The following is an 11,458-nucleotide window of genomic DNA, read 5'->3' as shown; positions in this document are numbered from 1 at the left end:
GTTTTGGAGGTCTTGTTAATTGACCATGATGAACCTACGAACTATGAGGAAGCGATGATGAGCCCAGATTCCGCAAACAAAATGGCTTGAGGCCATGAAATCTGAGATGGGATCCATGTATGAGAACAAAGTATGGACTTTGGTTGACTTGCCCGATGATCGGCAGGCCATAGAGAATAAACGGATCTTCAAGAAGAAGACTGACGCTGAAGGAAATGTTACTGTCTACAAAGCTCGACTTGTTGCAAAAGGTTTTCGACAAGTTCAAGGAGTTGACTACGATGAGACCTTCTCACCCGTAGCAATGCTTAAGTCTGTCTGAACCATGTTAGCAATTGTTGCATTTTATGATTATGATATTTGGCAAATGGATGTCAAAACTGTTGGAAATATGCCCTAGAGGCAATAATAAAAGCATTATTATTATATTTCCTTGTTCATGATAATTGTCCTTTATTCATGCTATAATTGTGTTATCCAGAAATCGTAATACATGTGTGAATAATAGACACCAACATGTCCCTAGTAAGCCTCTAGTTGACTAGCTCGTTGATCAACAGATAGTCATGGTTTCCTGACTATGGACATTGGATGTCATTGATAACGAGATCACATCATTAGGAGAATGATGTGATGGACAAGACCCAATCCTAAACATAGCACAAGGTCGTATAGTTCGTTTGCTAGAGTTTTCCAATGTCAAGTATCCTTTCCTTAGACCATGAGATCGTGTAACTCAAGGATACCGTAGGAGTGCTTTGGGCGTACCAAACGTCACAACGTAACTGGGTGACTATAAAGGTATACTACGGGTATCTCCGAAAGTGTCTGTTGGGTTGACATGGATCAAGACTGGGATTTGTCACTCCGTACGACGGAGAGGTATCACTGGGCCTACTCGGTAATGCATCATCATAATGAGCTCAAAGTGACCAAGTGTCTGCTCACGGGATCATGCATTACGGTACGAGTAAAGTGACTTGCCGGTAACGAGATTGAACAAGGTATTGGGATATCGACGATCGGATCTCGGGCAAGTAACATACCGATTGACAAAGGGAATTGTATACGTGGTTGCTTGAATCCTCGAAATAGTGGTTCATCCAATGAGATCATCGAGGAGCATGTGGGAGCCAACATGGGTATCCATATCCCGCTGTTGGTTATTGACCAGAGAGCGATCTCGGTCATGTCTATATGTCTCCCGAACCCGTAGGGTCTACACACTTAAGGTTCGGTGACGCTAGGGTTGTAGGGATATGTATATGCAGTAACCCGAATGTTGTTTGGAGTCCCGGATGAGATCCCGGACGTCACGAGGAGTTCCGGAATGGTCCGGAGGTAAATAATTATATATAGGAAGTGCTATTTCGGCTGTCGGGACAAGTTTCGGGGTCACCGGTAATGTACCGGGACCACCGGAAGGGTCCCGGGGGTCCACCGGGTGGGGCCACCTATCCCGGAGGGCCCCATGGGCTGAAGTGGGAAGGGATCCAGCCCAAAGTGGGCTGGGGCGCCACTTCCCCTAGGGCCCATGCGCCTAGGGTGGGGGAAACCCTAAAGGAAGAGTTCTAGAAGGGGAAGGCACCTCCTAGGTGCCTTGGGGAGGAGGGATTCCTCCCTTGGCCGCCGCCCCCCTAGGAGATTGGATCTCCTAGGGCCGGCCCCCCCCCTTAGGCCCCCTATATATAGTGGGGGGAAGGGAGGACCTCTTACCTTTGCCTTTGGTGCCTCCCTCTCCCTCTCCAACACCTCCTCCTCCTCCATAGTGCTTGGCGAACCCCTGCCGGAGTACTGCAGCTCCATCACCACCACGCCGTCGTGCTGCTGCTAGAGCCATCTTCCTCAACCTCTCCTTCCCCCTTTCTGGATCAAGAAGATGGAGATGTTACGCTGACCGTACGTGTGTTGAACACGGAGGTGCCGTCCGTTCGGCGCTAGGATCTCCGGTGATTTGGATCACATCGAGTACGCCTTCCTCATCCCGTTCTTTGAACGCTTCCGCACGTGATCTACAAAGGTATGTAGATGCAATCCGATCACTCGTTGCTAGATGAACTCCTAGATGGATCTTGGTGAAACCGTAGGAAAATTTTTGTTTTCTGCAATGTTCCCCAACAGTGGCATCATGAGCTAGGTCTATGCGTAGTTCTCTTGCACGAGTAGAACACAATTTGTTGTAGGCGTTGATGTTGTCAACTTTCTTGCCGCTACTAGTCTTATCTTGCTTCAACGGTATTGTGGGATGAAACGGCCCGGATCAACCTTACACGTACGCTTACGTGAGACCGGTTCCACCGACTAACATGCACAAGTTGCATAAAGGTGGCTGGCGGGTGTCTGTCTCTCCCACTTTAGTTGGAGCGGATTCGATGAAAAGGGTCCTTATGAAGGGTAAATAGAAGTTGACAAATCACGTTGTGGCTTTCACGTAGGTAAGAAAACGTTCTTGCTAGAACCCTACTTCAGCCACGTAAAACTTGCAACAACAATTAGAGGACGTCTAACTTGTTTTTGCAGCAAGTGCTTTGTGATATGATATGGCCAAAGTTGTGATGAATGATGAATGATCTATATGTGATGTATGAGATGTTCATGCTATTGTAATAGGAATCACGACTTGCATGTCGATGAGTATGACAACCGGCAGGAGCCATAGGAGTTGTTTATATTTTTTGTATGACCTGCGTGTCATTGAGAAACGCCATGTAAATTACTTTACTTTATTGCTAAACGCGTTAGCCATAGTAGTAGAAGTAATAGTTGGCGAGCAACTTCATGGAGACACGATGATGGAGATCATGATGATGGAGATCATGGTGTCATGCCGGTGACAAGATGATCATGGAGCCCCAAGATGGAGATCAAAGGAGCTATGTGATATTGGCCATATCATGTCACTATTATTATTTGATTGCATGTGATGTTTATCATGTTTTTCATCTTGTTTGCTTAGAACGACGGTAGTAAATAAGATGATCCCTCATAATAATTTCAAGAAAGTGTTCCCCCTAACTATGCACCGTTGCGACAGTTCATTGTTTCGAAGCACCACGTGATGATCGGGTGTTAGATTCTGACGTTCACATACAACGGGTGTAAGACAGATTTACACATGCAAACACTTAGGTTGACTTGACGAGCCTAGCATGTACAGACATGGCCTCGGAACACAGAAGACCGAAAGGTCGAGCATGAGTCGTATAGAAGATACGATCAACATGAAGATGTTCACCGATGTTGACTGGTCCGTCTCACGTGATGATCAGACACGGCCTAGTTAACTCGGATCATGTTATACTTAGATTACAGGAGGGATGTCTATCTAAGTGGGAGTTCATTGAATAATTTGATTAGATGAACTTAATTGTCATGAACTTAGTCTAAAATCTTTACAATATGTCTTGTAGATCAAATGGCCAACGTAGTCCTCAACTTCAACGCATTCCTAGAGAAAACCAAGCTGAAAGACGATGGCAGCAACTACACGGACTGGATCCGGAACCTGAGGATCATCCTCATAGCTGCCAAGAAAGATTATGTCCTACAAGCACCGCTAGGTGATGCACCTGTTCTCCCTGCAGAACAAGATGTTATGAACGCTTGGCAGGCACGTACCGATGACTACTCCCTCGTTCAGTGCGGCATGCTTTACAGCTTAGAGCCGGGGCTCCAAAAGCGTTTTGAGAGACACAGACCATATGAGATGTTCGAAGAGCTGAAAATGGTTTTCCAAGCTCATGCCCGGGTCGAGAGATATGAAGTCTCCGATAAATTCTTCAGCTGTAAGATGGAGAAAAATAGTTCTGTCAGTGAGCACATACTCACAATGTCTGGGTTACATAACCGCTTGACTCAGCTGGGAGTTAATCTCCCGGATGACGCGGTCATTGACAGAATCCTTCAGTCGCTTCCACCAAGCTACAAGAGCTTTGTGATGAACTTCAATATGCAGGGGATGGAAAAGACCATTCCTGAAGTATTTGCAATGCTAAAATCAGCAGAGGTAGAAGTCAAAAAGGAACATCAAGTGTTGATGGTGAATAAAACCACTAAGTTCAAGAAAGGCAAGGGTAAGAAAACCTTCAAGAAAGACGGCAAGGGAGTTGTCGCGCCCGGCAAGCAAGCTGCCGGGAAGAAGCCAAAGAATGGACCCAAGCCCGAGACTCGGTGCTTTTATTGCAAGGAAAGTGGTCACTGGAAGCAGAACTGCCCCAAATACTTAGCGGACAAGAAGGCCGGCAAAACGAAAGGTATATGTGATATACATGTAATTGATGTGTACCTTACCAGTACTCGTAGTAGGTCCTGGGTATTTGATACCGGTGCAGTTGCTCACATTTGTAACTCAAAGCAGGAGCTGCGGAATAAGCGGAGACTGGCGAAGGACGAGGTGACGATGCGCATCGGGAATGGTTCCAAGGTCGATGTGATCGCCGTCGGCACGCTACCTCTACATTTACCTACGGGATTAGTTTTGAACCTTAATAATTGTTATTTAGTGCCAAGTTTGAGCATGAACATTGTATCAGGATCTTGTTTAATTCGAGATGGCTACTCATTTAAATCCGAGAATAATGGTTGTTCTATTTATATGAGAGATATGTTTTATGGTCATGCTCCGATGGTGAATGGTTTATTCTTAATGAATCTCGAGCGTAATGCTACACATATTCATAGTGTGAATACCAAAATATGTAAGATTGATAATGATAGTCCCACATACTTGTGGCACTGCCGCCTTGGTCACATAGGTGTCAAACGCATGAAGAAGCTCCATGCTAATGGACTTTTAGAGTCTCTTGATTACGAATCATTTGACACGTGCGAACCATGCCTCATGGGTAAAATGACCAAGACTCCGTTCTCAGGAACAATGGAGCGAGCAACCAACTTATTGGAAATCATACATACTGATGTGTGCGGTCCAATGAGTGTTGAGGCTCGCGGTGGCTATCATTATGTTCTCACCCTCACTGATGACTTGAGTAGATATGGGTATGTCTACTTAATGAAACACAAGTCTGAGACCTTTGAAAAGTTCAAGGAATCTCAGAGTGAGGTTGAGAATCAACGTGACAGAAAAATCAAGTTCCTACGATCAGATCGTGGAGGAGAATACTTGAGTCACGAGTTTGTCACACACTTAAGAAAATGTGGAATAGTTTCACAGCTCACGCCGCCTCGAACACCTCAGTGTAATGGTGTGTCCAAACGTCGTAATCGCACTCTATTAGATATGGTGCGATCTATGATGTCTCTTGCCGATTTACCACTATCTTTTTGGGGCTATGCTTTAGAGACTGCCGCATTCACTTTAAATAGGGCTCCGTCGAAATCCGTTGAGACGACACCGTTTGAATTATGGTTTGGGAAGAAACCTAAGCTATCGTTTCTAAAAGTTTGGGGATGCAATGCTTATGTCAAGAAACTTCAACCTGAAAAGCTCGAACCCAAGTCGAAAAAATGCGTCTTCATAGGATACCCTAAAGAAACTATTGGGTATACCTTCTACCTCAGATCCGAAGGCAAGATCTTTGTTGCCAAGAATGGATCCTTTCTAGAGAAAGAGTTTCTCTCGAAAGAAGTACGTGGGAGGAAAGTAGAACTTGATGAAGTATTACCTCTTGAACCGGAAAATGGCGCAACTCAAGAAAATGTTCCTGAGGTGCCTGCACCGACTAGAGAGGAAGTTAATGATGATGATCAAGATACTTCTGATCAAGCTCCTACTGAAATTCGTAGGTCCACAAGGACACGTTCCGCAGTAGAGTGGTACGGCAACCCTGTCTTGGAAATCATGTTGTTAGACAACGGTGAACCTTCGAACTATGAAGAAGCGGTGGCGGTCCCGGATTCTGACAAATGGCTAGAAGCCGTGAAATCCGAGATAGGATCCACGTATGAAAATGAAGTATGGACTTTGACTGACTTGCCCGTTGAGCGGCGAGCCATAGAAAATAAATTGATCTTTAAGAAGAAGACAGACGCGGATGGTAATGTGACCATCTATAAAGCTCGGCTTATTGCTAAGGGTTATCGACAAGTTCAAGGGGTTGACTACGATGAGACTTTCTCACCGGTAGCGAAGATGAAGTCCGTCCGAATCATGTTAGCGATTGTCGCATTCTATGATTATGAGATATGTCAAATGGACGTCAAAACGGCATTCCTTAATGGTTTCCTTAAGGAAGAATTGTATATGATGCAGCCGGAATGTTTTGTCGATCCTAAGTATGCTGACAAGGTGTGCAAGCTCCAACGCTCGATTTATGGGCTGGTGCAAGCATCTCGGAGTTGGGACATTCACTTTGATGAGATGATCAAAGCGTTTGGGTTTACGCAGACTTATGGAGAAGCCTGTGTTTACAAGAAAGTGAGTGGGAGCTATGTAGCATTTCTCATATTATATGTAGATGACATACTTTTGATGGGAAATGATATAGAGCTTTTGGACAGCATCAAGGCCTACTTGAATAAGAGTTTTTCAATGAAGGACCTTGGAGAAGCTGCTTATATATTAGGCATCAAGATCTATAGAGACAGATCAAGACGCCTCATAGGTCTTTCGCAAAGCACATATCTTGATAAGATATTGAAGAAGTTCAATATGGATCAGTCTAAGAAGGGGTTCTTGCCTGTGTTGCAAGGTGTGAAATTGAGCTCAGCTCAATGTTCGACCACGGCAGAAGATATAGAAGAGATGAGTGTCATCCCCTATGCCTCAGCCATAGGTTCTATTATGTATGCCATGTTGTGTACCAGACCTGATCTAAACCTTGCCGTAAGTTTGGTAGGAAGGTACCAAAGTAATCCCGGCAAGCAACACTGGACAGCGGTCAAGAATATCCTGAAGTACCTGAAAAGGACTAAGGAAATGTTTCTCGTTTATGGAGGTGACGAAGAGCTCGTTGTAAAGGGTTACGTCGACGCTAGCTTCGACACAGATCTGGATGACTCAAAGTCACAAACCGGATACGTGTATATTTTGAATGGTGGGGCAGTAAGCTGGTGCCGTTGCAAGCAGAGCATCGTGGCAGGATCTACATGTGAAGCGGAGTACATGGCAGCCTCGGAGGCAGCGCATGAAGCAATTTGGGTGAAGGAGTTCATCACCGACCTAGGAGTCATACCCAATGCGTCGGGGCCAATCAAACTCTTCTGTGACAACACTGGAGCTATTGCACTTGCCAAGGAGCCCAGGTTTCACAAGAAGACAAGGCACATCAAGCATCGCTTCAACTCCATTCGTGAAAATGTTCAAGATGGAGACATAGATATTTGTAAAGTGCACACGGACCTGAATGTAGCAGATCCGTTGACTAAACCTCTCCCTAGAGCAAAACATGATCAACACCAGAATTCCATGGGTGTTCGATTCATCACAATGTAACTAGATTATTGACTCTAGTGCAAGTGGGAGACTGTTGGAAATATGCCCTAGAGGCAATAATAAAAGCATTATTATTATATTTCCTTGTTCATGATAATTGTCCTTTATTCATGCTATAATTGTGTTATCCGGAAATCGTAATATATGTGTGAATAATAGACACCAACATGTCCCTAGTAAGCCTCTAGTTGACTAGCTCGTTGATCAACAGATAGTCATGGTTTCCTGACTATGGACATTGGATGTCATTGATAACGAGATCACATCATTAGGAGAATGATGTGATGGACAAGACCCATTCCTAAACATAGCACAAGGTCGTATAGTTCGTTTGCTAGAGTTTTCCAATGTCAAGTATCCTTTCCTTAGACCATGAGATCGTGTAACTCCCGGATACCGTAGGAGTGCTTTGGGTGTACCAAACGTCACAACGTAACTGGGTGACTACAAAGGTATACTACGGGTATCTCCGAAAGTGTTTGTTGGGTTGACACGGATCAAGACTGGGATTTGTCACTCCGTATGACGGAGAGGTATCACTGGGCCCACTCGGTAATGCATCATCATAATGAGCTCAAAGTGACCAAGTGTCTGGTCATGGGATCATGCATTACGGTACGAGTAAAGTGACTTGCCGGTAACGAGATTGAACGAGGTATTGGGATACCGACGATCGGATCTAACATACCGATTGACAAAGGGAATTGTATACGGGGTTGCTTGAATCCTCGACATAGTGGTTCATCCGATGAGATCATCGAGGAGCATGTGGGAGCCAACATGGGTATCCAGATCCCGCTGTTGGTTATTGACCAGAGAGCGATCTCGGTCATGTCTACATGTCTCCCGAACCCGTAGGGTCTACACACTTAAGGTTCGGTGACGCTAGGGTTGTAGGGATATGTATATGCAGTAACCCGAATGTTGTTCGGAGTCCCGGATGAGATCCCAGACGTCATGAGGAGTTCCGGAATGGTCCAGAGGTAAAGAATTATATATAGGAAGTGCTATTTCGGCCGTCGGGACAAGTTTTGGGGTCACCGGTATTGTACCGGGACCACCGGAAGGGTCCCGGGGGTCCATCGGGTGGGGCCACCTATCCCGGAGGGCCCCATGGGATGAAGTGGGAAGGGATCCAGCCCAAAGTGGGCTGGGGCTCCACTTCCCCCCTAGGGCCCATGCGCCTAGGGTGGGGGAAACCCTAAAGGAAGAATCCTAGAAGGGGAAGGCACCTCCTAGGTGCCTTGGGGAGGAGGGATTCCTCCCTTGACCGCCGCCCCCCCTAGGAGATTGGATCTCCTAGGGCCGGCGCCCCCCTTAGGCCCCCTATATATAGTGGGGGGAAGGGAGGACCTCTTACCTTTGCCTTTGGTGCCTCCCTCTCCCTCTCCAACACCTCCTCCTCCTCCATAGTGCTTGGCGAAGCCCTGCCGGAGTACTGCAGCTCCATCACCACCACGCCGTCGTGCTGCTGCTGGAGTCATCTTCCTCAACCTCTCCTTCCCCCTTGCTGGATCAAGAAGAAGGAGACGTTACACTGACCGTACGTGTGTTGAACACGGAGGTGCCGTCCGTTCGGTGCTAGGATCTCTGGTGATTTGGATCACGTCGAGTACGCCTTCCTCATCACATTCTTTGAATGCTTCCGCGCGTGATCTACAAAGGTATGTAGATGCAATCTGATCAGTCGTTGCTAGATGAACTCCTAGATGGATCTTGGTGAAACCGTAGGAAATTTTTTGTTTTCTGCAACGTTCCCCAACAAAAACTGCATTCCTTAATGGATGTCTTAAAGAAGAGTTGCATATGATGCAACCAGAAGGTTTTGTCGATCCAAAAGGTGCTAACAAAGTGTGCAAGCTTCAGCGATCCATTTATGGACTGGTGCAAGCCCCTCGGAGTTGGAATATACGCTTTGATAGTGTGATCAAAGCATATGGTTTTGTACAGACTTTTGGAGAAGCCTGTATTTACAAGAATTTGAGTGGGAGCTCTATAGCATTTCTGATATTATATGTCGATGACATATTGCTGATCGGAAATGATACTGAATCAAGCAAAGAAAGGGTTCTTGCATGTGTTACAAGGTGTGAAGTTGAGTCAGACTCAATGCTCGACCACTGCAGAAGATAGAGAGAAAATGAAAGTCATTCCCTATGCTTCAGCCATAGGTTCTATCATGTATGCAATGATGTGTACCAGACATGATGTGTGCCTTGCTATTAGTTTAGCAGGGAGGTACCAAAGTAATTCAGGAGTGAATCACTGGACAGCGGTCAAGAACATCCTGAAATACCTGAAAAGGACTAAGGATATGTTTCTCATTTATGGAGGTGACAAAGAGCTCGTCGTGAATGGATACGTCGATGCAAGCTTTGACACTGATCTGGATGACTCTAAGTGGATACGTATTTTTATTGAATGGTGGAGCTGTCAGTTGGTGCAGTTCCAAGCAGAGCGTCGTGGCGGGATCTACGTGTGAAGTGGAGTACATAGATGCTTCGGAAGCAGCAAATGAAGGAGTCTGGATGAAGGAGTTCATATTCGATCTAGGTGTCATACCTAGTGCATCCAGTCCAATGAAAACCTTTTCTAACAATACTGGTGCAATTGCCTTGGCAAAGGAATCCATATTTCATAAGAGAACCAAGCACATCAAGAGACGCTTCAATTCCATCCACGATCAAATCAAGGATGGGGACATAGAGATTGGCAAGATACATACGGATCTGAATGTTGCAGAACCGTGGACTAACCCCCTCTCACGAGCAAAACATGATCAACACCAAGACTCCATGGGTGTTAGAATCATTACAACGTAATCTAGATTATTGACTCTAGTGCATGTGGGAGACTGAAGGAAATATGCCCTAGAGGCACTAATAGAGTTGTTATTTATATTTCCTTATAACATGATAAATGTTTATTATTCATGCTAGAATTGTATTAACCGGAAACTTAGTACATGTGTGAATACATACACAAACAGAGTGTCACTAGTATGCCTCTACCTGACTAGCTCGTTGATCAAAGATGGTTAAGTTTCCTCGCCATGGACAAAGAGGTTTCATTTGATAAACAGGATCGCATCATTGGAGAATGATGTGATTGACTTGACCCATCTGTTAGCTTAGCACTTAGATTGTTTAGTTTACTGCTATTGCTTTCTCCATAACTTATACATGTTCATATGACTATGAGATTATGCAACTCCCGAATACCGGTGGAACACTTAGTGTGCTATCAAACGTCACAACGTAACTGGGTGACTATAAAGGTGCTCTACAGGTATCTCCGATGGTGTTTTTTGAGTTGGCATACATCGAGATTAGGATTTGTCACTCCGTGTATCGGAGAGGTATCTCAGGGCCCGCTCGGTAATGCACATCACTATAAGCCTTGAAAGCAATGTGACTAATGAGTTAGTTACATGATGTTGCATTACGGAACGAGTAAAGAGACTTGCTGGTAACAAGATTGGACTAGGTATTGAGATACCGACGATCGAATCTTTGGCAAGTAACATACCGATGGCAAAGGGAACAACTTATGTTGTTATGCGGTTTAACCGATAAAGATCTTCGTAGAATATGTAGGAACCAATATGAGCATCCAGGTTCCGCTATTGGTTATTAAGAGATGTGTCTCGGTCATGTCTACATAGTTCTCGAACCCATATGGTCCGCACTCTTAACGTTCGGTGACGATCGGTATTATGAGTTTATGTGTTTTGATATACCAAAGGTAGTTCGGAGTCCCAGATATGATCATGGACATGACGAGGAGTCTTGGAATGGCCGAGACATAAAGATTGATATATTGGAAGCCTATGTTTGGACATCGAAATGGTTCCGGATGAGTTCAGGCATTTACCAGATTACCATGAGGTTACCGGAACCCCCCGGGGAGTATATGAGCCTTATTGGGCCTTAGTTGAATAGAGGAGAGGAAGGCCATGGTGGAGGGCGCTCCCCCTCTAGCCCAATTATAATTGGGTGGGGGCCGGGCCCCCTTCCTTCCTTCTCTCTCCCCCTTCCTTCTCTCCTACTACTAGGGAAGTGGGGA

Source organism: Triticum dicoccoides, chromosome 3A, assembly GCF_002162155.2.
Source record: "Triticum dicoccoides isolate Atlit2015 ecotype Zavitan chromosome 3A, WEW_v2.0, whole genome shotgun sequence".
NCBI classification, from domain to species: domain Eukaryota; kingdom Viridiplantae; phylum Streptophyta; class Magnoliopsida; order Poales; family Poaceae; genus Triticum; species Triticum dicoccoides.
The sequence above is the reverse complement of the archived record's forward strand: the minus strand, read 5'-3'. Positions refer to the sequence as shown.